Here is a 12447-nt window from a genome sequence, read left to right as displayed (position 1 = left end):
TGGTTTTTACCTTATGTAGTGTATTTCAATTTATGTTTCCACATTTCAATAAATTTCTGCATGTATTTTCTATATTCCTAGCAAAATATAAGGGGGGGGGGGGGGGGGGGGGGGGAGTTATGCACGGCACTCCAAATAGTCATGTTTAGATGTATGAATTTTTCACTTTCATCTGTAGAACACCTTCTGAGGTATGAATAGCATTCAAAAGTTCAGCTGCACTAAAGTTGTTGAACAGAAATGAACACACTCATACACACACAATTTCATATGAATGATTTATTTATAACCACATCTTGACCAGAATTTGAGGATCACATTAATATTACAGATGCAATAATAAGTGTTGTAAACCTACAGTTGCAGATGTATTCACAAAATGAGCCAAAAGGAGTACATTATGAGTTTGGAGTTTAAAAAGATAGGCACAAAAATGCATGACAGATAAGTTGCTGACAGATAAGTTTATTAGTAGTAGTAGATGGTGAGTTTGGCCAGCTGGTTTTACAGAAAGATGGCCAGATGCACATTTAGGAAGGCAAACAAACAAACCTCACAGTAATGCATCATTTTTGGGCCTTGTTGGGTATAAGTACTGGAAGCTACAGATCATTGTAGTATGTAAACACCATGATTAATCCTCTATCCCCAATAGAACGCTGTTAGAAACTTCCAGATTTCTGAGATTTCTGAAAGAAAGGGGAAATCTGATGAACATTCTGAACACCTAAATATAGCTAAAAACTGCTGTAAGTTGTCAGTTATAAGTTTGTTTTAATTTAAAGATCACAAGTAGCTTTTATAGATCATATATGACCATTTAAGATTTGTACATATTGATTTCTCATCATCTCTTTCTCATCCATTTTCATCTGCCTCCTCTAACCACTGATCTCTCACCTTCCTCTCCACCTTATCCTCATCCAGGTCACCTCAAGTCTCATCTCCTGAATTGAAGTCAGCCTCTAACAAAGGAAAACATGCAGAAAGGTGCTTATTTATTTTTGATATTGTTGCAATTACTGATTTTCAGCAGATTAGACATGAAACCCTTCTGTCTCCAGACAACTGACAAGAGTTGGCTAAATAACAGCAATAGCTGTTATAAGTGAACATTAACACAATAAAACTGCCAGTGAGATTATGTAAAAAGGAACCTTGTTTTTCTCTCTCCACTAAATTAGTCACTGGGTGCTAATTGATTATTGATTATTAAAGATGATGTATTTTAAGTTTGTGACATATGACATTATGAAAACAGATCAGATCTCAATGGGGAAAAAAATAATGCAGGATCTCTATACTGATATGGACTGGGTAATGTGTTAGGAATGAAAAGTTGCCACATTGTTTAATGAAAATAAAAATGATCAAGTTGGTCAAACGTATTTGAATCGTATCTATCCAATAGACTCAAATTTGTTCATGTAAATGGGAGTCTTCTTCACACACTAAGGTTAATTATGGAGTTCCACAGGGTTCTGTGCTGGGACCAATTATATTTACACTATAGAGTACATGCTTCCCTTAGGCAGTATCATTAAAAAGTATTACATACATTTTCAGTGCTATGCAGATGATACCCAGCTTTATCCATCCATGAAGCCAGATGATGCACCAGTTAGTTAAACTGCAGAAATTTCTTAAAGACATTACCTTGGCCTCCACACTGTGAGGAATCTTGGAAGAATTTTTGACCAGGATGTGTTCTTCAAGTCACATATTCACCTATTCATATAAATGGCTGAGTGTGTCCAAACTTTTGACTGGTACTGTATGTAGAACTGCTTTCTTGAATTTGTGCAATATCTCTAAAATTAGAAACATCTTGTCCCAGAGTGATGCTGAAAAGGTAATTCATGCATTCATTACTTTTAGGCTGGACTATTGTAATTCATATCAGGCTGTCATAAAAGCTCCCTGAAAAGCCTTCAGCTCATCCAAAATGCTGCAGCTGGAGTACTGACGGACTATTGGCTTCTATTCATTAACTCCCTGTGAAATTCAGAATTTAATTTAAAATCCTTCTTATCACATACAAGGTCTTGTATAATCAGGCCCCATCTTATCTTAAAGAACTCATAGTATCATATCACCCCAATAGAGCACTTTGGGCCAGAGCAGAGGAGTGGTCCTCAGGTGTCTCAAAGCGAGCAAAGAAACAGTTAAGTTCCTTGGCTAGCCACACACTCAGGTCTCCTGCTGTCACATCACAGCCTCTGTAGTTTGTGATGTTCTGTATGCCCTGCCACAACTCCGGTGTGTTATTGTTGGACAGATGGGACTCTATTCTCCTCCTGTAGTCCACCTTGGCTTTTTTAATTCCTCTTTTCAGGTCTGCTCAAGCAGCACTGTATAGAGCTCTGTCACCTGAGCTGAAGGCAGCATCGCGGGTTTTGAGGAGTGAACGGACCTAGCTGTTCATCCAAGGTTTCTGGTTAGGGAAAACCCGGATGTTAGAATGGGAGGCAGAGCCTTCAGCTTTCAGGCCCCTTCCATGGAACCAGATCCCAGTTTGGATTCGGGAGACACATCTTGACTTCTGTTGCTGGGGGGGGGGTTCCCAGCAACAGAAGTGAAAATGATCATTTCTTTTTCACTCATCTCTTTTCACTCTGTTTATACACCACTCTGCATTTAATCATTAGTTATAAGCATGTCTTCTGTCCCGTTTCCTTTCTCTCACCCCCAGTCGGTTGTGGCAGTGGGTCCACAGTGCCAGGCAGTGAACACAGGGCCCACTAAAAGATGTTGGGCTCTCAGGCCACCATCATGAAGTCTGTTTCTGATTGTTTAGTAAGAAACATTCACACCAGTGGCCTGCTGGATGTCACTTTGTGACAGTGTTCATCCTGTTCCTCCTTGCACAAAGGAGAAGATACCGGTCCTGCTGATGCATTAAGGACCTTCTACAGTAACTGCCTGTCTCCTGGAGTCTCCTCCATGCTCTTGAGACTGCTGGGAGACACATCAAACATTCTGGCAAAGGAACATATTGATGTGTCATCATAGAGGAGTTGGACTACCTCTTTAAGGTCCAGGTATCACCTCATACTACCAGTAGTGACATTGACCCTAGCCAAATGCAAAACTAGTGAAAAAACAGTCACCTGACTTAATGATATGCTCTAATTAAAAAGTGTTCATTTAAATGTTTGAGCAGTGTGTATAGGTTTCCTTTTTCCCATGTTTTGACAATATTGATTTCAGCTGATTTCTCTTATACTCTTTTCTTGTCAGCTCTGGGTGTGTTCTGCTATTTTAACCCCGGGGTTCACGTTGTGTTTGGTGATGCTGTCATTGTTGTATTAATAAATTAGAAAACCTGAAGACTGGTTTCCCACTGTGCATCAACACATCATGCAGACACACCCACATATATAGAATTGTCAACACCAGGCTCAAATGCAAATGATCAAATGGTGAAAGAGAAATCTTCAAAAAGGAAACGCTCAACAGCTATGCATGTAGAGTGTGTGTAACTATTTCTGTTTTGAAAATATTCATATTTATGCAAACAATATGATAAATGAATGACAAAATGTGTCCTTGTTCTCAGGAAGCTTCAGGATTTGACTAAAACTGTTACATGTGGTTTCTTATGTCAAGGACAGGCTTCAAGAATAGATAGGTATAGTCTTGTTTCATACATAATAAACTGAAGCTTTCAAATGTGTTCCCAGAAGAAGAGAAGGAGTGTATAAGTACTAGAAAACAACAAGAAGGGACACATAGATTTTGTATTGTTTTCACAAGTTTATCTATTGAAACTTTCTAAGAGAACCTAGTTCTATAAATTCCTACCATGTTTGCTGGCTTCTTCTTCCTTATTACTGATCAGCCACTTTGTTCCTGTAAGTACACCTTGCTAGTATAAGGTTGGACCCATTTTTGTCTTCACAACTTAATTCCTCATGATATAAATTCAACAAGGCTGGAAACATTCATCAGAGTCCACATGGACATGATAACATTGCACAGCTGTTGCAGATTTGTCAGCTGCATGTCCATGATGCCAATCTCATGTCCCACAACACCCCTCTATTGGATTGAGCTCTGGTGTGTGGTGGCCATTTGCATATAATGAAGTCATTGTCATTGAGATTTTTTTTAAACCAAATTCTGACCCTACCATCCAAATGCCACAGCAGAAATCAAGACTCATCAGACCAGACAGCATTTTTTCCAATTTTTTGTCCAATTGTGGTGAGCAAATTATAGCCTATATTGTATTCTTAGCTGACAGGAGTGGCACACAATGTGCCCTTCTGCTACTGTGACCCATCTACATTTAGAGATGCTCTTCTGCATGGTTGTGCTTGGTTGTGGTTATTTAAGTTACTGTTGTCTTCCGATCAGTGCAAAGCAATCTGGCATTCAGCATCAACAAGGCATTTTTGCCCACAGAACTCATTGAATATTTTCTCTTTAAACCCAAGAGCTGGTTGTAGTTCAGCAGTTTCTCAACAACCATTCTATGTTCAAAGCTACTCAAATCACCTTTTTCCCCCCATTCTGATGCTCGGTTTGAACTTAACTAGATCTTCACCATGTCTACATGCCTAAATGCATTATGTTGCTGTTATATAACTGGCTGATTCTATATTTTCATTAACAAGCAGTTGAACAAATGTACCTAACAAAGTGGCCGTTGAGTGTTGCTATACATAAGCGCGCGCACACACACACACACACACACACACACACACACTTACAAAAACAAATGCATGAAGAATCTTGCCGAAAATTAATCATCATGGCATATAGCTGTTGTGTACACAGACTGCCCTGTCCCAGCTTAAAAAAAAAAAAGTGACTTTTCATATGGCTCATTTTTCATGGTAAAGAGAGACTCAGCAGTGAGATATGAAGTCCAAATAAACAGCATGTGCAAAGAATAGAGGAAGGATAGACTGAGGAAGTCTCCAAGAAAACCATTATAAAAACAATGATGTGATTTATTCTGTGGGATTTTGCAGACAGAGTTTCGGTTTAGTTCTTCAAGGGCTTTTACCTTTTTTTATGCATCCATCTGATTTTTTTTTTGTTTGTTTGTTTTGCTTTTTTGGTTATTGGATGAGCAATGCAAACACTTTTTGTTTATGGTTATGGGATGGATCTCATAAGTAAGAGATATATAAACCTTTGAAAGATGGTCTTGGTCGATTTGTTTATATGTATTTAAGAAATCTGGTTGCTGAAAATAACTAGATCATGCATTTATCGCCAAAACATAGGCCTTATTTAAATTCTGCTTATAGAAGTATATGCATTATTGGGGAGGTAATGGTCTTCATTAATGCTGAAAAAGCATGCTTCCTAATTTCCTAAAATATTTAGCTATAAAACACAACATTCAGAGTTATACAGGATATACAGGATCTCAGTTTCTCTTTATTCAGAATGAATAGAATCATTTTGTTGTTTTGTGGTGTAAAATAAATGAACAGAGCCTTGTCAGATGTTACCAGCTCACGTTGGCTGACTTTTAATGCACACAGGCGATTGAGACATGCTAAAATGAAGTGTTTAATTACTCTTTAAACTGCCTCAGTGAACATCAAAGTAATCTCTGAAGAGCTGCTTTTCCATCAGGTACTTGTTGATGCATTAGCAGGTCAAGGTCAAGGGGTCTTTATTAGTACTGCTAGAGCACACAAGTAATGAGAACACAAACATCCAGAAAAGGAGGGATGAAGAGGAAAGAGGAGAAACAAAATTTTGTTGGCTTTCCAGCAAACAATGTAAAATTATGTCCAGTAGCAATGACATACTGAACAAACTTTCTAAAATGGAACAGAGGCCAAAACTCAACAGGACCCTAGCCTGTCAACATACCTTACCGCTGAAATACTTCTCGACATCACACTGCTCTGTTGAGGGTCAGGAAAGGGGTGTGGGCTTTTCAGACAGACAGAGCAGAGCATGCAGACTCCCTGGAGGTTGGAAGAAAAATGTATGACTGACTGCACTTGTGTGCGCACACACACATAAAAGACACACTGGAGAAAACAACAGAAAAGTAGTGACAAAGAAAGTTAACGAGCACAGCAGGAAACATTCATTTGGGTAGAAGTTTTTAATCAAAAGGGTAATAAATTAGTGCAATTTTAAAATACACTACAAAATGTTTCCCAGCTAGCTGTTCAGCGCTGGTTAATAAGAGTTTTTAATGGTGGTAAATCAAATTGATCAGAAGGAAAATTGTCATAGCTTGTCGGATGCCTTCAGTATTTTCAGTATATCCAGCATCTCTAGCCGAGACCCTATCGTAGGTCATCGTTTAACAATCATCAGTTGCATTGGGAGATAAGAACCAAGCTAAAGTTAGGGGATCTTTGTATGTAGTTAATTTGTGAGCTTTGAGTGGAGTGTATTCAAGCTGCAGATTAGCAGTTTGTGAGTGCACAAATACATATGAAAAATATGTATAGATACAGATTCTATCAAGAAAAATTGTGGTCACCTTGTGTGCACATATACTCAATTTTAAGCATATAAATGTACACTTTCTGTGATGCTCTTTCTCCATTACATATTGAATGACTTTCCTATTTTCTTAAAAACTGGAAGTTACTGGAAACCATGTCATACAAGTTCTTCAATATTATTTTTGTGATTTGTAAAGATACATTAAAATGTTTGGAACACACTATTTATTTTAAAGGAATCAGGTAAACAAAGGGCACAGAACATAGTGGACGCCTGTGCATCATCCCATACACTGCTACCTCTCGGCCAGTCATGGGACGTTGTTTTTGTTATTTTTATTTATTTGAATGTAATTAACTGGATCAGGATTAGTCAATGCTAGAGGTTTTGAAGTTAAACGTAGGGTGTCCAGCTGAGTGGACATTCAATTAGTTCAGTTTTATTCATATAGCGCCAAATCACAACAGTCACCTCAAGGCATGTCTGTAACTCAGTGAAAAATACTGTAAGTTCATAAAATTGCAATTTCATTGTTTTTTTCATGGCTAAAGAGGAATAAAAACACTCAAGAAAAAAAAATCTTGACTAAGGTTCTCATAATTCATGCATGAAAGGGATATTGCCAAAAGTACTCCCTAACCCATCCAAATCATTGAATTCAGGTGTTCCAAACACTTCCATGCCCACAGGTGTATAAAATCAAGCACTTAAGCATGCAGACTGCTTCTACAAACATTTTTGAAGGAATGGGTCACTTTCAGGAGCTCAGTGAATTCCAGAATGGTACAGTGATAGGATGCCACCTGTGCAACAAGTCCAATTGTGGAATTTCCTCACTACTAAATAATCCACAGTCAGCTGTTAGTAGTATTATAACAAAGTGGAAATGACTGGGAACAGCAGCAACCCAGCCACAAGTGGTAGGCCACATAAAATCACAGAGCAGGGTCAGTGGGTGCTGAAGTGCATAGTGTGCAGAGGCTGCTGACTTTCTCCAGAGTCAATTGCTACAGACCTCCAAATTTTTTTTATGTGGCCTTCACATTAGCTCAAGAACAATGCATAGAGAGCTTTATGGAAGGCGTTTCCATGGCTGAGCAGCTGTATCCAAGCTTCACATCAGTGTTAATTTTGTTGACGAAATATTTTTGTCATAGTTTTCGTCAATGATCCTTTTTTCATGACGAAAACGAGACGATAACTAAATTAAAACTACCTAAAATGATTACAAACGATGACGAAATTAATTGACACTTTCGTCAATGAATGAAAATGATTGGCGATGATGACATCCAATCAGAATTTACTTAATTTTGTGACAGGGCGGGACAAGTGAGGAAAACATCCAATCAAACACACAGTTGTGCAAATATGCTCTAAACCCAGGAAGACCAAACTGGCCTGTGATTTGTCTTTACTTCCAATAGAACCAAGTTATGTAAACAATGTCAGCAGGGAGAAACAGAAGAGCCGATGTATGGACACATTTGTCCTTTGACGTTGTGACAAACAAAACGATGTGTAAACCATGTAGGGCGACTATCTCGGGTAGAAACACGCAAATCTTAAACGACATCTGCAAACTAGTGATGGTGAGATGAAGCTTCATGAAGCTTTGAAGCTTTCCATCCAATCAGCAAACCCATGGGTCGAAGTTTCATGGTGCTTCATTTGCTCTATTGCGCCATCAAGTGGACAGTCAATGTAAAACAGACAGAGTGAGTGTAATCTAGTGACAGTAAAATGAAGCTCCAGTCAATCGGTAAACCCATGGGTCGAAACTGCGCCATCAAGAGGACAGTCAATGTAAAACAGACAGACTGATTATAATCGCAAAGTGGCTTTGGTGTGTGAAGCTTTGAGCAGAATAAACGATTTTTGTGATGACAATAAATAAATCCTGAGCTAACTAATATGATGTCTGTCTTTATGACACAATATTGGGGTCAAGAGGGAAAGTAGAAATAAATTTGGGAAGGAGTTGTGATGTGAATGTGATTGTGTTACTTGGTTGGTAAGTGTGCTCACTAGGGCCATTTTACTTATTCGTTTTTATTTAGAAATAACAGCCACATTGCTGAGCTTCAGGCGTTTTCTTTTGTTTGAAACGATTTCAGAAAATACCCCTTCACAGGGCACAGATGATGCTAGGGTAAAAATTTTATTACTATTCGCACACATTATTAGGAAAGATCAGCTGAAAATGTTCCCAAACAGGAAAAATCTCCTCTTTCTGGCTGGTTCCATCACAAAAAAAGAAGCAGCTCAAATAGGTTGCAAACCAACGCGCAACAGTCGCCAATACCACAGTGAGGGGGGTCTATTGCGTTTTGCTGCCCGTTATATTTCGAATCGCACACCAAACCCATGAATCGTTTCCTGAATCACTCACGTGGTACGGCCGGCTTGCGAGGCTTCGCACGTCACGACACAAACCTCGATACGCGCTTCACAAAAGTCTCCCTCAATTACTCGATACACGCTTCGAAGCCTCGACACAGAACGACACATCACTACTGCCAACCAGTCACCCAGAGCTCCATGCAAAGGTAAGCATTTTAATGTCATGCAGGGTAAAGTGTTTTTCCCAGTTTAGCGTTTGTGTTTAGAGAAAATCACCACACCACACGTCTTTCCTAATCTTAGTCCTGAACACTGCCCTGTACCTTTCAGAGCGTGTCCTGCTGTAAAACGCTCGTATTACCTCAGTAAGGTGGTGTTAATGATCAGGTGTGTGGGAAGCAGGTGAAACACTGTTAATATTAATAATATTGCATAACTTTTAATAAATGTTTAATTTTGTGTAAGTGTGTATAATGACTAATTCAAGGGAACTGAAGAAAAAGCATTTACATTTTACACATTTTACATATTTTAGTTGACTAAATCGACTGTAGATTTAGTCGACTATATTCTTACGATAATTTCGTCGACTGAAACTAGACTAAAACTATTCAAAAATTATGACTAAAACTAAATTACATTTTTGTCAAAAGACTATGACTAAAACTAAATCAAAATTTGCTGTCAAAATTAACACTGCCTCACATCACCGAGTGCAATGCAAAGTGTCAGATGCAGTCTGGGGATGGCCCTGCCCTGTTCCAACATGACTGCGCACCAGTGCACAAAGCAAGGTAATGAGCAAGTTTGGTGTAGAAGAACTTGACTGGCTTGTCCAGAGTCCTGCCCTAAACCTGACAGAACACCTTTGGGATGAATTAGAGTGGAGGGTGCAAGCCAGGCCTTCTCATCCAACATCAGTGTCTGACCTCACAAATGCGTTTCTGGAAGAATGGTCAAAAAATCCCATAGACACACTCCTAGACCTTGTGGAAAGCCTTTAGAAAAAAGTTGAAGCTGTTACAGCTGCAAAGGGTGGGCTGACACCACATTAAACCCTATGGAGTAAGATTCCACTCAAGTGTGAAGGCAGACAAGCAAACACTTTTGGCAATAGTGAATATCAGTATAAGTGATCAGCATTAGCAGGAGTCTGTTCAATGGAGTGTGAGCTTGTCTCTGAGTTTAGTGGTTATCCTTTGGCTCATTTCCTGTTTTATTTTGAAAGTCTGTTATCTCTTGTTTCTTGCTTTGAGTTCTACTTCTTTGCTATGAATATCTTATTTCCTCTTGTTTCCAATTCCCAAAAGTCAAAATCCCATCTAAATCCTAAACTGGGTCACAGGTTACATATACTACATAGATAAAAAATACTGTGACACACCTTCTTAATCTTTGAATTCAGGTGTTTTCAGTTTCATTGCCAAATGTGTATAAAATCAAGCTATCATGTAGTCTGCCTTTACAAACCTTTGGGTCATTCTAAAGAGCTCACTGAATTTGCATGTAATAGGATGTCACCATTGCAACAAGTCCACAAGGAACCACAACAACTCAGCCACAAAGTGGCAGACCACATAAAGTCACAGAGTAGGGTTGCCAAATGCAAGTGTGTAAGAGTGTCAACCCCTTTTCTGACTCAATAACTGCAGAGTAACGAACCTCCTCTGGCATTAACATCAGCACAACTACTGTGCACCAGGAACTTCATGGTATGGATTTCCATGATTAAGCAGATCCTGTAGGTGTAATGTGTTAGTGGCCCAGTGCTTTTGTCCATATCATGCACGTAAAAGTCTAAATGTTTGTGGTCCCTCAGTGACAACTGTGTTAATGCAAAATTAGCATACATTTATTCTGCCAGTGACAGAGGCATGAATTAAGCATGTAATACAGTTGTCATCCTTCTTTTACAAAATACATTATGAATATGTTCCTTAATTGCATGGATGGCTTTCATGGCCTCAATATGAAATTAACATGACAAAAGCGGATGTGACAGAAAATTAGAGAATGAACGAGAGAGAAGAGAGCAAAGCAAAAAGCAGCAGTGATTAAAATAAAAGTTGTTAGACATCTTTACTCCCATTAAACACAGACAATCAATCTACTTCCACCTGACAGATATTACCCTCATAAATATGTCAGGAACAATCTGAATTCTCAGCAGTGCTATTTGAAACCCATCCATCCTTATTTCAGCTCCATCTTATTCAGGCTACTGCCCCTTACTTATAACTACACAGTTAAAGGCTCAGAATAGGTGGAATGGATAATCCCATTAAAATCCTCCAGCTGGATAGACCTTTGACAGGTACTCTGAAAGTACCATAGCTGCCATTGGATTTTTTTTAATGCTTTTGTGGACATCCTGGAAATTCATTAATAACCCAGAATAAATGTTTTCTACACCAACACTGGCACCATAAAACACACTGGGACTCAGTGTACTATGTACACAGGAGGCTGGGCCTCATATTAGTCTAGTGTTCCTGAAAGGGTGCCTCCTCAGGAGGAGGCAAAGACAGTGCAAACAGCATTTAAAAAATGACTACAAGGGTTGTATGAGTGTGACCCTAAATTGTACCCTGCCTTGGACAATTTGATATCTTTCACAGGTCTAATACAAAGAGAAAGGCAATCACCTTGTTCTGTCCTCATCAGGCGCCCATTTACTTGACTAGACAGACAGCTAACGATGGAATGGATTTCTAAGGCCGAAGTAGGTTTTGAAAGTTTACTCCAATCTTCAGATACACAGAATCCATCCTTGGATTCATAAAACTAAATAAACAAACAGAAATGTACATAAAAGTGTGTTTGCTTCATCCTTCTATATACATTCATCGTAGCGTACAAATTACATGAGGAAATGAACATGCTAGCTAGCTTGCTAACTCTACATGACTTGCAGAAAATCTTTATTCTATCTACACTCAAACATATATTGCCATTAATTTCACTACAAATTAACTTAAGATGCATGAAAGCATACATTGGTCCTTAATACACAAAATTACAAACAATATTAACTTACAAGCAAAGCCTTTCCAAGGGCAAGAACGACCTACAAGGATGAACACCTCTTCACCTTAGCATGGTCTGACTCAACTGAAGTAATGAACTTCTTACTCTAGCTAGATATGACATCACAGGAAGTTACATCAACTGAAGGTAAGTGTCAAAATAAAATGCAGGCTTAATAACAAATATTTCCCCACTAGAAAGGTGGTGCTAAACCCCCAAAAAGTTCCAATGCCATGACACACCTAATAAGCAATTAACCTAACAAGCATCTTTAGACAGTGAAAGGAGGCAAGAGCACCCAGGAAAAAAACAAAACAAAATAAAAAAACAATATGCACAGGGGGAATGTGCAACCCCACACAGAAATGCCCCAGAAGGCACAAACTCAGAACATTTTTACACCGTGACACCGTTGCCTTTAGCTATTACTTTAAATTGTTCACATCATCCTATCAGTTTTGAATTGTTCACAGGTTTTGCCTAATACCTGAAAAACATGGAAACATAATCACATTCCAATTTCCTTCTTCCTAATTTGGCATATGTTGAGGTCATAAGCAGAGCTAAGAATGCCAACCTGCCAAACAAAAATTGCGAACAAACTCAATGTATAGAGACATTGAGTCAGTATTGGAGGTAATAATA

General features: G+C 38.7%; 1 long non-coding RNA gene across 1 annotated transcript; it reads right to left on the bottom strand.

Moving 5' to 3' along the window:
• Positions 1-410: 410 nt before the first annotated feature.
• LOC115791295 (uncharacterized) lies at positions 411-11878 on the bottom strand. Its single transcript, XR_004020861.1, has 4 exons — positions 11813-11878; positions 5839-5936; positions 901-965; positions 411-689 (listed from the first exon to the last, which is right to left on the bottom strand). It is a non-coding gene; the product is annotated as an uncharacterized LOC115791295 (long non-coding RNA).
• Positions 11879-12447: the final 569 nt, after the last annotated feature.

This window comes from Archocentrus centrarchus, chromosome 13 (genome assembly GCF_007364275.1).
Source record: "Archocentrus centrarchus isolate MPI-CPG fArcCen1 chromosome 13, fArcCen1, whole genome shotgun sequence".
Classification (NCBI taxonomy): Eukaryota; Metazoa; Chordata; class Actinopteri; order Cichliformes; family Cichlidae; genus Archocentrus; species Archocentrus centrarchus.
The sequence above is the reverse complement of the archived record's forward strand: the minus strand, read 5'-3'. Positions and strand labels throughout refer to the sequence as shown.